Consider the following 17,451-nt stretch of genomic DNA (forward strand, 5'->3'; position numbering starts at 1 on the left):
AATCAAGTCTGGATTTCTAAATTGCCATCTATTATTCTATACAGATAGCATACCCAGTAGTGCAGACCTCAATTTCTGCATTAGTTTTATTTTTTTAAGCTTACATCCCTCTATTGATAACATTCGATTCTCCCTGCACAGCACTTCTGTACAAAGAGCAGAGTCCCTATATTTTTCAATTGAAAGTTTGAAATTGCTGTGGCCATTTTAACTCATTAAAAGAGCTTGTTCTGAGCCTGAACCTAAATGATAAAAAAGAAAACAAGTATCTCCAAGAAAACAAAAGCAAGCAAACTAACAAAGAAAAAATGCCCCCCTGCCCCCCAACCCAAATATCAACCAGAAAAACCACAAAATAAATCCTGCTTATTTGCTTTATCAGGTGACTTAATACAGTGGAAAAATATTGTTGGATACATGCTCACCTAAGACTGCAGTGTACCAATCTAAAATAATGAGAGGAATTATTTTTCCAGTTGAATCACAATATTTTGTGAAGCTTTTTTCAATGTCTGGCATAAAAGAAACTTAAAATTATAGATATTCCAGTTCAGGAGTAAATAAAAAGATTTAAAAATTTGTTGCTTCTGGATATATGTTGTGTCAAAGTTTAATTTCCAAATTAATCTTTCAAAGGAGTGGTTTAGGTATTCTAATATTTCTTCCACTGTATTTAACTCAGTATGTGGAAACTAGAAAGATCATTTTTACATAACGGTGATTTTTCTAACTTTACCAAGTATCAACAGATTTTAAAATTTAAAAATTAATCTCAAAAATGAAACTACAATGTACTAAAATCAGCATATATATCTATCTATTACTAATTTTAAGCCAATTTCTAAATAGTATATTAAAAAAAAAGTGGTATTTTTGAATAGTTAACAGAAAAATACTGCAACATACAATATGAAAATAAATGTTGGTGAATGTGATATTGTCAGTGGTGTGACAGTTGTTTGAAATGAGAAGTACATAGGAACATTTAAGAATGTAAATTATACCTCTGAAGTAATAACAATTGAAAAGGAATACTTGATAATTGCATTCCTTTTTTAAGCATGAAATGTATGGAACAGAATGTAGCAAAAATCTCCACACAGATAATTGATATGACTTTGTTTTTTCTGTCTGTTTCTCAGTTCACTTATAATCTGATTGTTTTTCCCTATGTACCTGGAAAGTAGTCAAAAGCCAAGGAAAATGCATATGCTTCAGTGTTCCACTTTTAGGAGCTCATGCAAAGCCTCCAATTTTGAATCAAGGTGTCATTTATTTCTTGACTTTCTCAAAGACTTTTTCTATCATTTTGGGTCAAATTGTGACATGGATTTTTAATCAGAAGTAGAATTTTCCACTCACTCTAACAGGAGTTTCTGCTAAAAAATCAGTTACCTGGTCAGGATCACTATGAGATTCCTGCAGAAGAAAGAATCTGATGTCTCATAAAAATAGGATGATGTGGTAGCAGTGTGAAAGTTGGGAAATGAAAGAATTGATACAAAATGATACACAGAAATAGAAGCCAAGCTAAAGGCAATGTTTTGGCTGTTGGGTCTTCTTTAGACCGTAAGTGAAAAATTAATATTTTTCTATTTCTTCAGCCAGAGCAAAGCCTCAAAGACTTGCCTCCGATCTAGTTTTGTACTTTAGCGTATGTTTTAAAAAGTAGAGGAATATTGCTGGGGGAAAAGTAACAGAGCAGATCAGAAGAAAGCTGCCATTATTTTTCGTAAGTAGACAGACTCTGAGAACTATACACCCAGAGTTGCTCTAAATTCAGTATTCTGCCCAGGGACACTGCTGGTGAGTAATTAAGACTGCTACTGGCTTAACTAAACCCAATTCTAGACCTAAACATTCCTCTAAATATCACTGTCTAAACATTTCCCTAGTGAGAGTGTTTCATGCAGAGGACCTGTTTCAGCCATCCTGACTGTCATGGTATGATATTATGTGCGCATGGAGTTTAATTGAGGTTAAAAGGCAAAATTCTAATCTCATCTGTACAAGGGGTACATCTTGAGTAAAGCTATTAAGTTCAGAGGAGTTACTTTAGATTTACAGCACTGTAAGTAAAAGCTAATAGGGTACATTCACATACAATTTTTTACGCTTGTAAAGGTTACATGCTTGAGCACGTAGGTTTTCTCTTAAATTGGCTTTTGTGTCCCATATTATATCCCTATATAACTTACATATTCCTATAAGTTAGTGGTTTATAATTCATATATAAATGCAAACACTTTAAAATAAGATGTCTTTGAATCTGAGGAGATATTGTGTGGAGAGGAATAAAAATATTAACTTTTTTTCCCAGGAATGGCACTCTATTTCTTCTCAGGGAGGTCTTATATGGACTCACCCCTGTAGTATATTTTCTAGCATCCTTTGCTAAAAATGGTTCTGTCTTTGACAGATGTGGCTTTAGGCATGCAGAGGTTGTGACATTCATAGGCATAATGCATGAAAGCCTAAAAACCAGAGGATGCATCTTTCCGATTCCCTCAAAATAAAGTGAGGGAATCACACTGACTTTGTAAGGGTATATGCAGACTTCAGAAGAAACCAAAACATTACTTTTTTAGAGTTATAGTAATGGCCAAAAAACAAAAATACTTGGCACACTTACCATGTGATCTATTCACAATATTGAACAAACCTTAACTAATGTATCAATAAGATAGGTGATTTGACAGGATGTTTTTCCACTTAATATAGCTATGTCTTTGGGTTAAAAAAAAGTATATATACAGTATATGCTATTGAACAAAATGTGAGAGAACAAAACACAGCTATGAGTGTTTCCATGACAAAAAATATACAGTGTCATGTGGAAGGCAAAATAAGGAAGGGCCCAGTGGCTTAGGACTATTCTATTTCCTCCTAGGCCTAATTTGTTTCAGTTAGGTTGACTGGAAATCTTTTTGTTGTGTGCTAAAAGGAGCCAATTTTTTAAACTGAGCATAATGTTTTATAGAATAAAAAGGACCAAAGAAAAAACCCCACCAACACTCCTGGAAAGTAGGGAAGTGACCACTTTGAAAGCATGAGACAAAATATTTTGATAGATAAAGAAATCTAGAGCAAAATAAGAAGTGAGATTTAAAATCTCTAAATATAACTGTATTATAAATTTTTGAGATAACCAAATATCTCTCACAGGGGAGAATGTCACTGGCAAGGGCATGAGGATTACAGTGGGTTTACATTTGCAAACAAGGGAAGCACCCAGAAAATGCTCTGGTAGGTAGAAGTGGAAACTAACCCAACTGGCAATGAACCAGGGTTACAGAATGATAACGTACATGTAGCTGACATTCAGAGCTGTTTTTCAAGTACAGTTATTAGGATTCCAGGTTTTGGAATAAATAACCTTGAACAAAAGAAACTGAGGAAAACACCATATATGTATTGAATATCAATACACTGGGGACTAAAATGAATGGTGCTTGCTGAAATGCATATGGCCACCTGAACAAGTTTCTTAAACAAGAATTAGGCTATGTTTAAGTATTGTCAGCTCTGAAAATGTATTTTGCATTGATTTTTTACTATTTATTTATAAAATGTAGAGCATAGTTTTTCATAGAATCACTCTCAGTTTAAGTTTGAGATGCTTTTGTGTTTTTTCTGATATTAAAATTTTACTTAAAGATACAGATTGTTTTGGAACGAACTGTAACTCGTACCCCTCATAATTCATGTCAGTTCTGCCTATCCATTAATGTCTTAAAGTAACCTACTAGCACACAAACTCTAAAGCAGTGTTATAGTCATCTCTCTGTTATTGGGGTTTAACTGCTCCTTTAAGTAACCTTGTTCAAATACCTGTGTATAGTTGCACGGAGTGAAATAGTCATGGGTGTTGTATAAGAACTCCTGCCATAGAAAGCAAGGCAGACTGCACTTAATAAATGGGATAATTATCAAAACCTGAAAGGAATATTTTAAACCGGATGAACAGAAGTGGTGTTTCTTAAGTTAAGGTACATAATTAAAGTGTAAAAGTCACTTCCAAAAGCAATAACCAGGATGACACTCCAGCAAAGTATTAGATATTCTGTGACAATTCAAGTAGCCACAGTTACGTTATATGAGAAGTCAGCTGCATACAGATAAACAACAAGTCAAATAACAAAACTTTTCCTCTGGACGGGTAACTTCATCATGGGCCATTTCTATTTGTAAATTATTTTTATTCAGTTTAGATAATGCTGGCCAGCCAAAGAGTCAGGACAATCCAATCCAGGATATCAACTCCAATTCTTTTTGCTACCAGATACCTAATTCCCACAGAATTAATGGAAATTACATGTGGGACAACAGTGATTAAAAATTCTTTAGGATTGTGATTAAAGGTTTTGTATGAAAAAAAGCCAAACAAAAAAAAAAAATCCTTAGAGAAGCTGCATTTTTATACAGAACGTAAACCAAGGTGGTCCTTCAGTTCTAGAAACTGAAGATATCTCATATTTGATGATTTTATAGGACATCAATAATTGTATAATATTAGGGCTGCAGTGTTTTAAACCTCAAAAAATATGATTGAAAAAAGGCTTCCTTAAGTTACTTTCAAGGTATTCTTTCTTTAATATGGCCATTTATTAGATCAAACATTCTACTAGAATTTAAAAGTGAAGATTTCTTTTTATCTGTAAGCGTGTTGTAAAGGCATAAAGCCCCTTGTTCTGTAAAATCTGATGTAAGCTCTGCATTTGTAGTCCTTTTCTGCAAAATTTAATCCACTCTTTTTGAGACAGAGGGAGACTCCTACAAGTCTTCTGCATGTATTTTCTTTCACCATTCTGGTTTCTTTTCTGTCTGATTTTCATATAGCTTTTTTCTTTATCTCTTCCAATATGTATAATTTTTTTCTTCCCAAGTCTCAGTGAAGTTCTTCTGCCTCTTTCTTCCATAGACCCTTTGACTTTCCTACCCTTATCATTCAAGTATGGTGGATAATCTTTCTCTTAAGTCAGTGAAGTATCTCTATGTCTAGACTGCTTGTGCTGTGAGGTTACATGCTTATCTGTCACACCAGCCAGCTTTTCCAAATTGGTTTAGTACCTTAAATAAACAAACTGGCATAAATAAGAGAAATTCCTGCTCTTTTTTTATGTGAATGGGAAAACCTGTATATTGCTGGAATCATTATTTAGAGATTTTTACCCATTATGATAAGGAACACAGGACCAAAATTAGAGTGCATTTTATGTGCGCTTAACCATCATAGAAGCAGTAAAAGGCAAGGGAAATTTACAACACTGCATAGTATAAAACATGTCAAGATCATCTCAATGTGTGCATATGCATACTGAGACTACAGAATATGGATATTTTAAAGATGGACTAAATCATTTTGGCTCTATTCAGTCCAGTTTCAATAAAAAGATATGTATACCTAAGTTTTATTAATCAAGTCTGCTTATGTACATATATACACATTAATAGGACATTATTGCCATCTCAGGGCTGGGTTTAGGGTGTCATTTATTGCTCTTTCTTGATTAGAAGTCATGAACATGAAGTCATGTCTCAGAATAAACTGGTCTCATTTTAAGACCTGGGAGGCATTATTCTTGTTACTATATGTTTCCCATTCATTAAGAATTTTTTTTTTTAATTTGGGCCATCTGCTTTATATGCTAAATAAAAATAAAATGAAAATGAATGGAAGTGTCTGCTGAGGATTTCAGACCTCTGACACAACACACAGTCAAGTACAAAGTGTCCATAACCAGAAAACACAGTCATTAGATAACTAAATCCTTTTCTAGCAATCCCAAGGTCCTGCTCAGACTTTGTGTCACACCAATGGTTTGCTGAGATGCTAAGATATTTTATTTTCTACTTTTTTTTCCCCTTTCAAAGAATAGGGGAAAAAAAAGTTAAAAGTCCTTAAAATTTAAAAGAACGATAATAAACAAAAAAATCTGTTAACCTTGTATTACCTACACTCATATTACCCTTCCTTGACCAAAACACTTAATTCCATTTGTTTTAGAATGTTGAGAAACAGTGTTTGGTCAGTGTCAAAAGGCTCAAGAGTTTCTGAAATGCGTTTATTTACAAAGGCCAAGTCAGCCTCAGTATCAACCAAAAACCTTTTAGGTTGCTATGTAATTTTCCTCTAAGGGAAGATGTTCCTCTGAAGCACTACCACTCATAGATGGAGAGAGACAAAAAATGTTGCACTAGAATATATAATTTACCATCTTTCAACTGCTCTGGCTCAGTTTTTGGCCTTTAGTTTTGCTATGTGCATAGGGATTGAGCATTTATTTAAAAAAAAAATGCATTTTATAGACTTAGTTCTATATTTTGAAATAAAAATATCAGATTCCAACAATAAAGGAATGCAGAAACATATAGAGGTTATTATTGTAGAGTCGTACTGGGATCATGAACAATATCTTCAATGAAGATAACAGCAATAAGAAAATCACTGTGTTAGAAACAAACGTAGTCTGGACCTCTATTTTAAGTGATTGTATCTCCAACTCCTACGGCACTATGTAGTATATAAACATATGATCAATGAGGGGAAAAAAAAAATGCATGCAAAATCAAATACAGCAAATCAGTTGGGTGTTAAAATGTTACCTGCAAACTTCTAAGTAAGAGAAGGTGTTGAAAATGGAATGCAGTGACTATGGAAAAAATCTAAACTTGTCCCATTAAATACAGATTTTCAGTTACAGTTTTCAGAAGCATACAAAGAACAGTGTTACACTGGGAAGGCAGCTGCACCCACTTTCAGGGAAGACCCCTGAAAATTTCTTTGTGGTATTTTTTGAAATACATGTGTAAGCAACATTACAAAAGGGCAGAGTAGGATGAATACTACATATGGTGTGCCATTGAGAAGGTTTCTGGCTGTAACAGCAATCAGGCTCTTGCACTGTTTGCAATTTTTAGCCTTTAGTATTGATCATAACACTTCTCCGCTCATACCCTTGTCACTTTATGAGCAGGCATGGGACCAAATGAGTTTTACTTGACTTTTCTTACAATATTCTCAGGTAGAGAATTATCAAAATAAAAACTTGACACTGAAGAACAGGGTGATAATGGTTCTGTGTAACTACTTCTTTGCTCCTACAATAATACAAGGTTTTAATTTTGGAAGATGGAGAGAAGAGCCAACCTTCTTTTCATAGATCAGAACAGTGACAGTGATGAAATGCAGCATAGCAGTGTTCCTTTTTGCACATTTTACTTTTCTGCTTGAGGATTCTGGTTGCAAACCTGCAGATCCAGGACAATAATTTAATTACTGGACTTTATGCCAAGATTTGTTTCTTCATGTTGTATCACAGGATTGACTGTTTTAATATTATTAGCACAATAATATTTTAAAAATATTTTTTCATAGTATTCTGTGAGAAATTAATCATCAAAATTGCACAGAAAGTACTCAAGATGAAAAAAATTATACAAAGATGAATAGATAAAGTTTTATTAGGGCTTTTTCTTCACAGTAATTTTCTATAAAATAGTACTATGCACAGATAGTGCAGTGGATTATTCTCAGGCATTTGACTGTACTTTCATGCAAGTGCTTTATATTCTAATTCAATCCTTGTGTTGCATAGCGTGCAGTATTATCTTGCTTTCTTGTTATGTTACCTATATTATTTCATGAAATTTCATGCTTCTTTTTTCATGAAACTAGGAGTTCTCAAGACAGATACATAGTTTGTTCTGAACGACATCTGCATTAACACATATTTGCAAAAGTACCAATATTAGAATTTTTGGCACTTCCACTTCTGTCAAGGTAGCAAAGACTTACCTACCTGCATTTTCACAGGTCACACAAACATTGATGGAATAAGGTGCTTTCCTAAAATAGTGTTTGTGATTTCATAATGCTGCTCTATTGCTTTGTCTCTTTCATTTCCACAGATAGGAAGCATGGTGAAGACCTAATAGGTTACCTAATGCTTTTATATGCCACTGGAGGATTAAAAGTATTTTGTCTTGCAAAGAACAGGAGTCCACTACTTCCCCTGGGAAAATTTTCACCAGTATTATAGAATTCGTTTTGTTCATCTTACATTTGTTTTTTCTTAATGTCATTCAGATACTTCTATTTAATACTTGTGCTGTGTTCTCTTTAATGAAAATAATCTGAAAAACAGACTGTATCATTTTTCCAGATACATTCCCAAACATTTGGGAACTAATTCTGAAGTCATTACTAATGTACAGTGATGAAAATTTAGTCTCCAAATACAATTCTGCAAGATGCTGGGCTGCCTCTGCATCCTTTTTGGAGCAGTTCCCATTTTGCCCGGTCAGCTCTGGACGCAGCAGGCTGCAGGGACCAGCCTCCGGAATCCGGGAGACCAGAGGTCTGGCTCGTGGGTCCTTCCACAGGACCGCGGCAATAGAGGCAGGTGATGGAAGAAGGAGGCAGGCTCAATTGTGGATGAAATCCGGAAGGTTTATTGTGTCTCCGAACAGGGGACCTCGCCCCCCGGGGGTGTCCAGCAATGAGCCACCCTGAACGCGCCTGCCAGGGGTTTTATGGGGGGGTGGCGACGGGGGAGGGATGACAACGGCATCGAATCAGGGAAGGAGAAGGACGGGTCTGCGGGATGAGGGACACACAAGGGAACCTATCTTGGGAAAGGAAGGGAGGGATCCTCCCCCCAAGACCAATCACTCGACGCCCCTGCCAGAACTTTCTAGAAGCTTGGGAGGGGTGCCGGAGCGATTGGCAGGGGTCTGGGAGGAGACAAATAGAGAAAGCAGGGTTATGAACACGAAAGCAGGAGGGTATAAACTGGGATGGTACAGTAATACGAAACCCAAAGGGGAGACCCGGACTGAATCAAACAAGACACACTCCCACACTGGGCATACCCTGCAAAGTTTTGCATGTCTCTCAAATTCATCACCTTGTGGTTGAATTCAATGCTCTTCTGCCTTTGTATTAAGACTTCCTGATAACATTGTCCTACCTTACTTGACCTAGACATTTGACCTTCTTCTGCCCTCTCTTTTCTACTAATGATGTTACCCGTGGTGCCCTGGCCTCCTACTCCTCTCCTGATTTCTGTCATTTTGTCTCCTCCCCTTCATTCATATCCTCAGCAAACTGAATTAGGAAACATCCACCTTCTTCTTAGCAGGACTCCTGGCTGAATTCCAGGTTTTGCCATCAAAATTAAAGCAAGGTGTGTGTGATACTTTTGAATGTTTGTTAATATATTTATTTTGCAAGTTATAAATATTGAAATAATCAACCATAAGGCAAAACTGCTTTTGCTAAATAACAGAGGTTATTTACTTTTTGCCATGATGTTTGCATCACTGCTCTCATTTGATTCTGTATTCAAACTTGTGATGAGATTGTAGTAAAAGTAAACTTCTCTGGGAAAAAAAGGTGTTTGCTTTGGAAGTACAATGCCTAAGAAAAATAAAAGAAAAGTTTAAAAAAGTTTAAGAAGGTTAAAAATGCTTAAAAAGCTACAATTTTTAATGTCAAAAATTTAATGCTTAAAAAATTAAATGTTTCAAGCAATTTTAATGCCTAACAAAGGTAAAAAGGCAAAGAGAAATTATGCATTCTTAGTAGTAAAACAGTAATAGTGGTAGTACTTTGATCCTGAAATTCCAATAGAGAAAAAATTCTGCAATTTTCTATAGGCTTCATACTTCAATATCAAATGTACCCTGGGCTTCAAGTAAATTAAGAAATAGAAACAAATTAGAGGAAGACTTAATTTTTGGGCAGAACACAAAATTTATTTTGAGTGGAGGAAGCAGTATTCCCCTGTATTTGCAAATCCTTCTGAGTTGTAAAAATATGTGCAAGAAGTTATTTAGGATGCTGAAATGACAGAAGTATTTTCAATCAGTGTGGGCAAGGCTTTGAACGAAATCTTCAAATTAACAGTCATTTGCTCAAGTGTTTTGGATGCCTTTTTTAAGCTCTGTCAAAGCTGTTTGTTTGATAAGTGTGTATCTATAGGTCTGTTGAAAGCATCCTCAGAGTTCCTAGGCTGATGTGCATATTGAATCTGAATGTAGCCACATGTGCTGTAAAGGATTATTTGTGGAAGGTAAGGCAGAAAAACTATTAATGGTACGTTGAGTTGTCCTGTGTTGAATGACAGTGAAAATTCAGTCAAGAGCCATTTCAATTTGATTTATAAGACAAAAAATAGCCCAACTCTTTCCCATGTTCTTTCTGATCTTGCATGGAAACTAATCTGGGAAGACCATCTTTTGTTAGTTTTAGCCTAGATCTGTTGCTGTCTTTTATTATCTTCTGCTACTCCTTTGGGAACAAGAAGACATTTAATTGTTTCACTGATATCTAAATTTTCTTCTGCTATTTGCCTCAGGCCTATCCTGTATTTCTATGGACAGAAGCCCACGCATCCTTATGGCTCACCTAACATGTGAGCACCATCTTTAAATTATCATCACTTAAGAGTTTGGCAGAGAAGTCCTGTGTTCTTAGAGGAGTCTTCTGTTCTTATTTATTCTGCAGTTGTTATTTGTACACCAGAATTCTCCTGTGCCCTTAGACTATGAAATAAATGTGAAAAAAATATACAATTCTGTATTTTATTTGAAATGAAACCAAAGTGTCCTTTAAAATATTTAATTATTTTAAAAATCTTTTGATTTGACATTTTTGCCAAATCTGCTCACTAATAAATCAGTCCCCAACAAAATTATGATTACTTGAAAGTGAGCTTGGTAAAATTGTGCAACTTCATGTCTTTATTACGTATCTTTCTCTTTTGTTTGAGCTACAGAAAATTTATGTTAAATCTTTCCCCTATGAACTCAGTTTTAGGTGCAATGATATCCTTCTGTATGGAATAGAGAAATTCTCTTGCTGTCATTCTTAGCTATCTTAATGTATTTCTACAAAATCTTAATTGAGAAAGTGAAATTTTATTCCTTCATTTATTGACACTATTGATTTGCAAAGTGAGAATCATAGCCACAAAGAGAGAAAATCCCGTATGCACACTTACAGTCACATCTACCAACTGCCAGATAACAATCATATATTCTCATTTTCTTCATACGCATTCTTGGTTGTGTTTCTTCACCCACTGATCCTACTACTCAGCTACATCCAGTCACTGCTTTCTTGTGGGATTGGGTCTATCCAGAATTCAGACCCTTCACACAGGATTTCATTGTTTAACACTGAAAATCTGCTCTGCTCCAGACTGTCACATTCCACCTCAGAAAGAGCCAGTCTTTCACTTTTTCGGATTAAACATTGATTGTTTTTTTGTTTGAGTCCAGAGAACAGATCAGAATAGGGGCTGATTTGTCAGCTGAGGAATCCTGTGAACAATTGCAAAGTTCGTGCCTACATTTGCAGTAGACCCTCTGCTGGGAAAATTTGACTTAAAATGTATTCCCATGAAATTAAAATTTGAATTTTAAGCTTAGAATTCATGAAGTACCAGATGAATAGGAAAAACTCTGAGTATTATGTGTATTCTTACGTGATGGTGACTTTCATACAATTCATTACTATGTTTGGAGTTTTTTAACCAAGTAGGTGCTAGGACTTGGATTTTGTTCTGAACAAAGACATTTGTTCTGAACAATTTCTGGCAAAGTTGCGCAACTGACTGCTTATTTGAATGTCTAATTTAATGCCCACTTATGCAGAACTATGCCAACTACTGATGCATAAAAACTGCTACTGGTACCACCTATCTCTTATCTTAGTCACTGACGTGGCCCAGCTTTACTTAGTTTGTGAAATATGAGCACTCCGCTTGACTGCAGAGAAGTACACATCCTTGTATCACTGAACAGCACTTTTCCCAGCCTAATGCTTACAACATTTTATTCTGGTTTCCTTGGTACAATCTGTGCTTTTACAGGATCATCTGAGTATATTATAAACTTTTCCCATAGAGCTTTTTGTTTTACTGTTATTTGCAACTTTGCAGTATTGTGTTACTGATGTCATGCAGTAGCAAACACACTACTGATGAGAATATTGGTATCTTTCACTCTACACAGAAAAGATACAGTACTTCTCAAGCCTGGGATTTAATGACATTCTGTGGGAAACCAAAGATAGCAGAGCTTGGGTTTGGGATTTTTTTTCACCCTGCCAAATTGCATGGAAAACCTTACTTCAGATTTTTTGTCCAATGTTTTCCATTTTTCCAGAAATGATAAGCACTTATTCTTGCTGCTGAAATAAATGGAAAAACACAGAGCTTGTAGAAAACAGATTTTCAAGTATTAATATATTAATGCTTGTTTTTTTCCTTGTAGTAATTATCTATGCTTCATGTAATTTTGTTGTTTATATTACTGTAGAAATTATAGCAAAAAATAAAGTCAGATCAGTCATCTTACTAGGAGTTGAGACTTTTTTCTTCTGTTTTCAGAGTAAGCAGGCAAGTGCAGCTGCAGAAAATGGCACAGCTGCTTGAGGGGATTACTTGCAAGAGTATTTGCAGTGCCATCTTGAAAAAACATTTTGGAAAGTTGGGACGAAAAAGTGTTTTGACACAGAATCTGGGAGGAAGAACAAAAATATTTAAAATGATAGTCAGCATTGATAACTCAATGAAATTGCTGGAAGGGGTTGTTTTGCTTGCAAAAGTCTACTACTTCTGGGCGAGGAAGCCATTTCATCACACAGATGCTGCTGACAGCACACTATGATAGTGGTGGTGAAATAATTGCTGCATCACTAACACCTGTGAGCATCACCTGGAAATGGTGAGCTCAGGAGAGTGCCTGGCATCACATCTGGGGAGAAGGGGGGGTGGTATCATTGCTAAGCTTGTGAAGGGAGGTGGGTGGTACTTCTGCACAAAAGGAGAGCAAACCAAGGATGCACCAAGCCATGGAGTGCAAGGGGGACTGTTTTGAGCAGCAGTGATGGAAGAAGATGTGTGGTCTCCTGGGTAACAGGGCTTACTGTGAGCTGGGCTGTTGCAGGGTGGTAGAGATGTGAGCAGGAGAAGGGGTACTCAGTGAGGGCTTGAGGCTGCTGTTAGAGCAAGAACAAGCTCTGAAGGAGGCTCAGCGTCAGCTGCAGCAGTGTGCTGACATACACAAGGATGCTGAAGAGGCCTTTGCCCGGGGGATGGAAATACGAGTCATGTAACTCTCTCCTGAACCTGCTGGTAATGGAGAGACCATTGTTAAGCAGCCCGGAAAGGGCACTTTTAGTGTCTCCACTGAAATGGGAAAGTTGTTTCCTTTGGACTGGAAAATATGACATTTATTTATTTATTAATCAGTCTTAAAAATTACAAGGTAGAATTTCCAATAGTTGCAGCTCTAGCTTATTTATAATTTCTGTCTTGCTGGGATCTATAATGTGGCACTTGCAGCTAAAATTGTTAATGAAAGAAAGCCTTTTTGTGAGACCTTAATCAAGTTCTAAAAATTGTTCTCCTATTTAGTCAAGGAGTTTTATAAACACTTAGTTTATAAAGCCCATCAATCTGTGGGAAAATGCTGACTTGACCACACTGTGTTTTCAGAATTTTGAAGTTGTAACAAGAATTTAACTTTTCAAGAAATTTATTTTCATACTCGATGGAAAAATCTTTAGAAATTTAATTTTCTTCACTCGGTTCATAGCAGGAGAATCACATATACATATTATAAAAAGTTAGCAATCCCTTAAATGCTGTCAGTAAGTGAAATAAGTCTTTTTGTGTGTCTCCTTTACATGAGAGAGAAATTATAGTGTTTTGCAACCTAGCATATACCAAATTAATGTGCATATCTATATGAACATGTATACATATAAACATTACACTTCTGTATATAAACAGGGTATTAAAAGTTATAAAAAGGGTAGATTTGACACTTCTTAACCTTATATATCTGTTGATCTACTGAATGGACCCAATTTTCTTCTCTCTCTTTCTCTCCCCCTGCCACCTCCACCACCCCACCTTTTTGTTTTTGGCAGAGAGAATGAACCAAAATTATCCCTGTTGTCTTAGCTGTATGGCATAATTCATCAGACTAAAGACTAGGAATAGGATCTTGTGAATTAGTAAAAAAAAAATAAAAGGAAGAAACCCAGAACAGCAATAACTTTGAAACAAAATTCAATTCTGTTCCTTCTTGTCCATCAAAAATATGTCACTGTCTGTTTTGCAAATGTTTATGCATGCAAGAATCCCCTATAGGGTCTTTAGATGGCCCACATGCATAATATTAAATGTAGATATTTTAGCATTGAGATCTTGCTTGTTAAATTCCTCGTAGAAGGTCTTTTATTCACATAGAAAATGTGCTTCACTATAGACAGCCCTTACTCAAGTGTAACCCTATTGTATCTCAGGCTATACTCCAATGAGATAGTAACTTATTTTCAGTAGTAGGATACTGGACCAGGTTTGTGAGGACTGCAGTCAGAAAGTGCTCTTTGTAGAATGACAGACTGGTAGAAATTATTTAAGGATAAACACAACAAAGTAAAAGAATACTGCATTAGTGATTTAACCTGTATTTCTTTTTTTCAACAAGTGAGTTAGTTTGAGATAACTGTTGAATGGTCCTTTTTTTTTCCAGCATAAAGTCTTTTGATACTACTTGAAATGACATTACTAGGAAATGAAGTAAAATGGAGTGAACAGGTTTTTTATGAGTTTGTTTAATGGGTTACTATGAAAGCAGAGTTGAACTGCTTTGCGTTTTAATTTCTTTCAAAGGTCTCTGTCCTGGAAACACCTTGTTTCCAACAGTGGCAGGCTTCTGTGTTCTCATACTGAATCCGGGGGGTTCTGCACAGATTCACTTCCCTGCCACTGTGCTAATGTTTGCTGGCTCAGAACCGAATGCACATGCTTAACTCCACGTGCGTTAGTCATACCAATGAACTCAAATGGGGGAGGTGACCTTATGAAACAGCTACATCAGGGATATACAATACATTATTCTTAAGACTGTTCTGCAAACACATCTCACATTGCAGCCTGACACAACCTGAAAGACAGCTAATGGGTAAGAACCTCTAATTTAATATAAAGGCAAATTAATAGGGTGAAGGATTAGCAGCTCCTAACTATGTAATGCAGCCTTTGGATGTGATTCACTTTTTAAGGGAAAAAGGAAAAAAGCCAGCAACTAGTATGTTTCTAACATGATTAGCAAAGAACTTCTGAGAAATGTTTTCTACAAAAATGTGCTGCTGTATTTTATGTCATTACATACTTTTAAAATGCAAAATGAATTCACTTCACAGAATGACAGTATCTGGAGGATATAGATAGTGGATGTCCTTGGCTATAGTATGTTTACTTATCTTTGAAACTTGAAAAAAGGTATTTTACATAGCTTCACTGAATATCTTGAGTTTTTGAATGGCACTGCCTTGAAGTTATAAATTATGTCTTTCCATCTCTCTTTTCTTTAGGCAGTCTGAACTTTGTTACAACTTCAGAATGGCAATTGTGCTAACCACAGGCATAAAATAATTCAGCACTCCTTCTATCAGAAGTGTATTTTTACCAAGACACGCAAAGCGCGGAATTTGTATGTTAAGGCAATATTCATATGTAATATTAATGTTCTGATAATTTTACCTAATGAATGCTGGAAAATATGTGCTCTCTCACATCACTCAGGTTAATGCACACTCTAAAAATAATATTTCTTAACTCCAAATTTCCTTGTATATTTGCATCTCTGTATTATGCTTTCCAATGCTCAACACTCGGCCACAGCATGCAGCTAACATTTCAGTAGCCTGCTTCCTTCTTTTTTTTACCTGAGGTGCTTTGGAGTATGTCTTGACATACTCCAAAAGCAATTCTGCTTTATGTGTGTGGGATGCACGCAGCTGAATTTAGAAAGGAGTGTTGGTGCCATCAGATAGACTTGCTGCTGGAAGTTGTGTTCCTATGCTCCTGAATCAAAGTCTCTATTTTTCCCAGTTCTGCTGGGGCTGCTTGCAAAATTGCTGATATATTTGGCCTAGTGCTAAAGACAGATAAGTCTTATGTAGATCTTTAGCTTAACTCTCACTAAGAAAAGTACCTAAATATTGTGCCAGTGGCATGATCTGCTCTGTCATGGCTAGCAGAAGATGCAAGTCAGCCATCAAGCCATATGTGATGCTTTATTGTGAGGAAGCAGTGAGACAGATATCGGTCTGAAACAGTCTGCAACCTATCATCTGGGCCATGGAAATGACAAGGAAAGCCAAGCTCAAGCTGGATTTGAGGCAAAATGGGACAGCTTCAGTGCAGTCCAGATTGTTAGTATCTGTGCACTTGTAAAAGAGTTTACTCAGTCTTTTTGGTAAAGATACAAATAGTTTGGAACTTCAGGTGGTAAAATGGTACCAAGCTATGTACTAAAAAACCCAAAAAACCACTAAGTTAAACAGATGCTTCTCACTCCTGCAAAACTATCTTATGTATTGCTCATGCCCTAAGCTGATATTTTTGTCTAGCAAATATTATCCTAAAAGAGATTTATTGCATGAACCTCCACTAGTAGCAATACCTATCATGCAATGCCTTAAAAGAGTATATCTGCTTTGAGTAAAAATCCTCAGAGTCTCCTTGGCAAACAGTAAGTTACGCTTTTATTCCCTTTTCACAGCAATAGAGGTATACACAGAGGTAGAGTTTATTTATAGGTCAAGTACAAGATATTATCAGAACTAGGGTTAAAACTAGGGGAGTTTCAAGAGCTTTTCATTTTCTTAAGGACTGCATATTTCTATTTCATTTGTCCTTTTACTCTAATACAAATGAATTTATTAAGATAGGAATCTCAAAAAGCCAAATATCTGAAACATTATTGTGTAAGTTTTTGTGTGTCATGCTACCTGTAAAATTAGTGATTCATCTTTTGGTAGAGGTGCACTCATCTGCATCAGTGTATTGCACATAGAATCAAAGAAGGGAGGTTTTGTCATTTAAAGTTTGATTTAAAATTAAAATAATGAGTATGCTTCATAGCAAACATTTTTCTAATGCTCTTAATAATTGTATGTTTCAGAGCATGGCTAGAGTCCTATCTTCCCGATGAGAATGGCTGAGATGTCTGTTTGAAATTATTCCTGGAATTAGACCAGCATGAGGTGTCCTCTACCAAACTGAGGTAATACTGCTGAAAGGCAAGAAATCTGAAGTGATATATGTCCAACTGTCTGTGCATTGACAATGTCAACTGTGGAAGAAGTTCCATATGCCGAGGGCCAAAGGAAAGAGTCAGAATGGGTAAACCTGTGGATATCAATCTCTTCTGAGGGATATTTTGTTGGTGGAGCCAAAAGCTTTTCTAGGTAATTTCTAGGAGCAGGTTTTATTAACAATTACAGTCCAGACTTATGCCATAATGAAGCACCTTCTTGAAGGTTAACCAACTAGTTATTTACCTAACAATACTCAGCATAATAGCAAATACAGGAGTGGTGTCACTTTTAGTTAGTTTGTAGAGCCCTTAAAACCTCAGAGA

At 36.0% G+C, this 17,451-nt stretch overlaps 1 long non-coding RNA gene across 7 annotated transcripts in view; it reads left to right on the plus strand.

Moving 5' to 3' along the window:
* LOC125319392 overlaps positions 1–17,451 on the plus strand; it is a 116,554-nt gene that overhangs the window by 39,511 nt on the left and 59,592 nt on the right. For all 7 annotated transcript variants that reach the window (XR_007200706.1, XR_007200710.1, XR_007200711.1 and 4 more), the window contains exon 4: positions 16,993–17,094. This is a non-coding gene — a long non-coding RNA (uncharacterized LOC125319392). The remainder of the gene's footprint in view (positions 1–16,992; positions 17,095–17,451) is intronic.

This window comes from Corvus hawaiiensis, chromosome Z, assembly GCF_020740725.1.
Source record: "Corvus hawaiiensis isolate bCorHaw1 chromosome Z, bCorHaw1.pri.cur, whole genome shotgun sequence".
NCBI classification, from domain to species: Eukaryota; Metazoa; Chordata; class Aves; order Passeriformes; family Corvidae; genus Corvus; species Corvus hawaiiensis.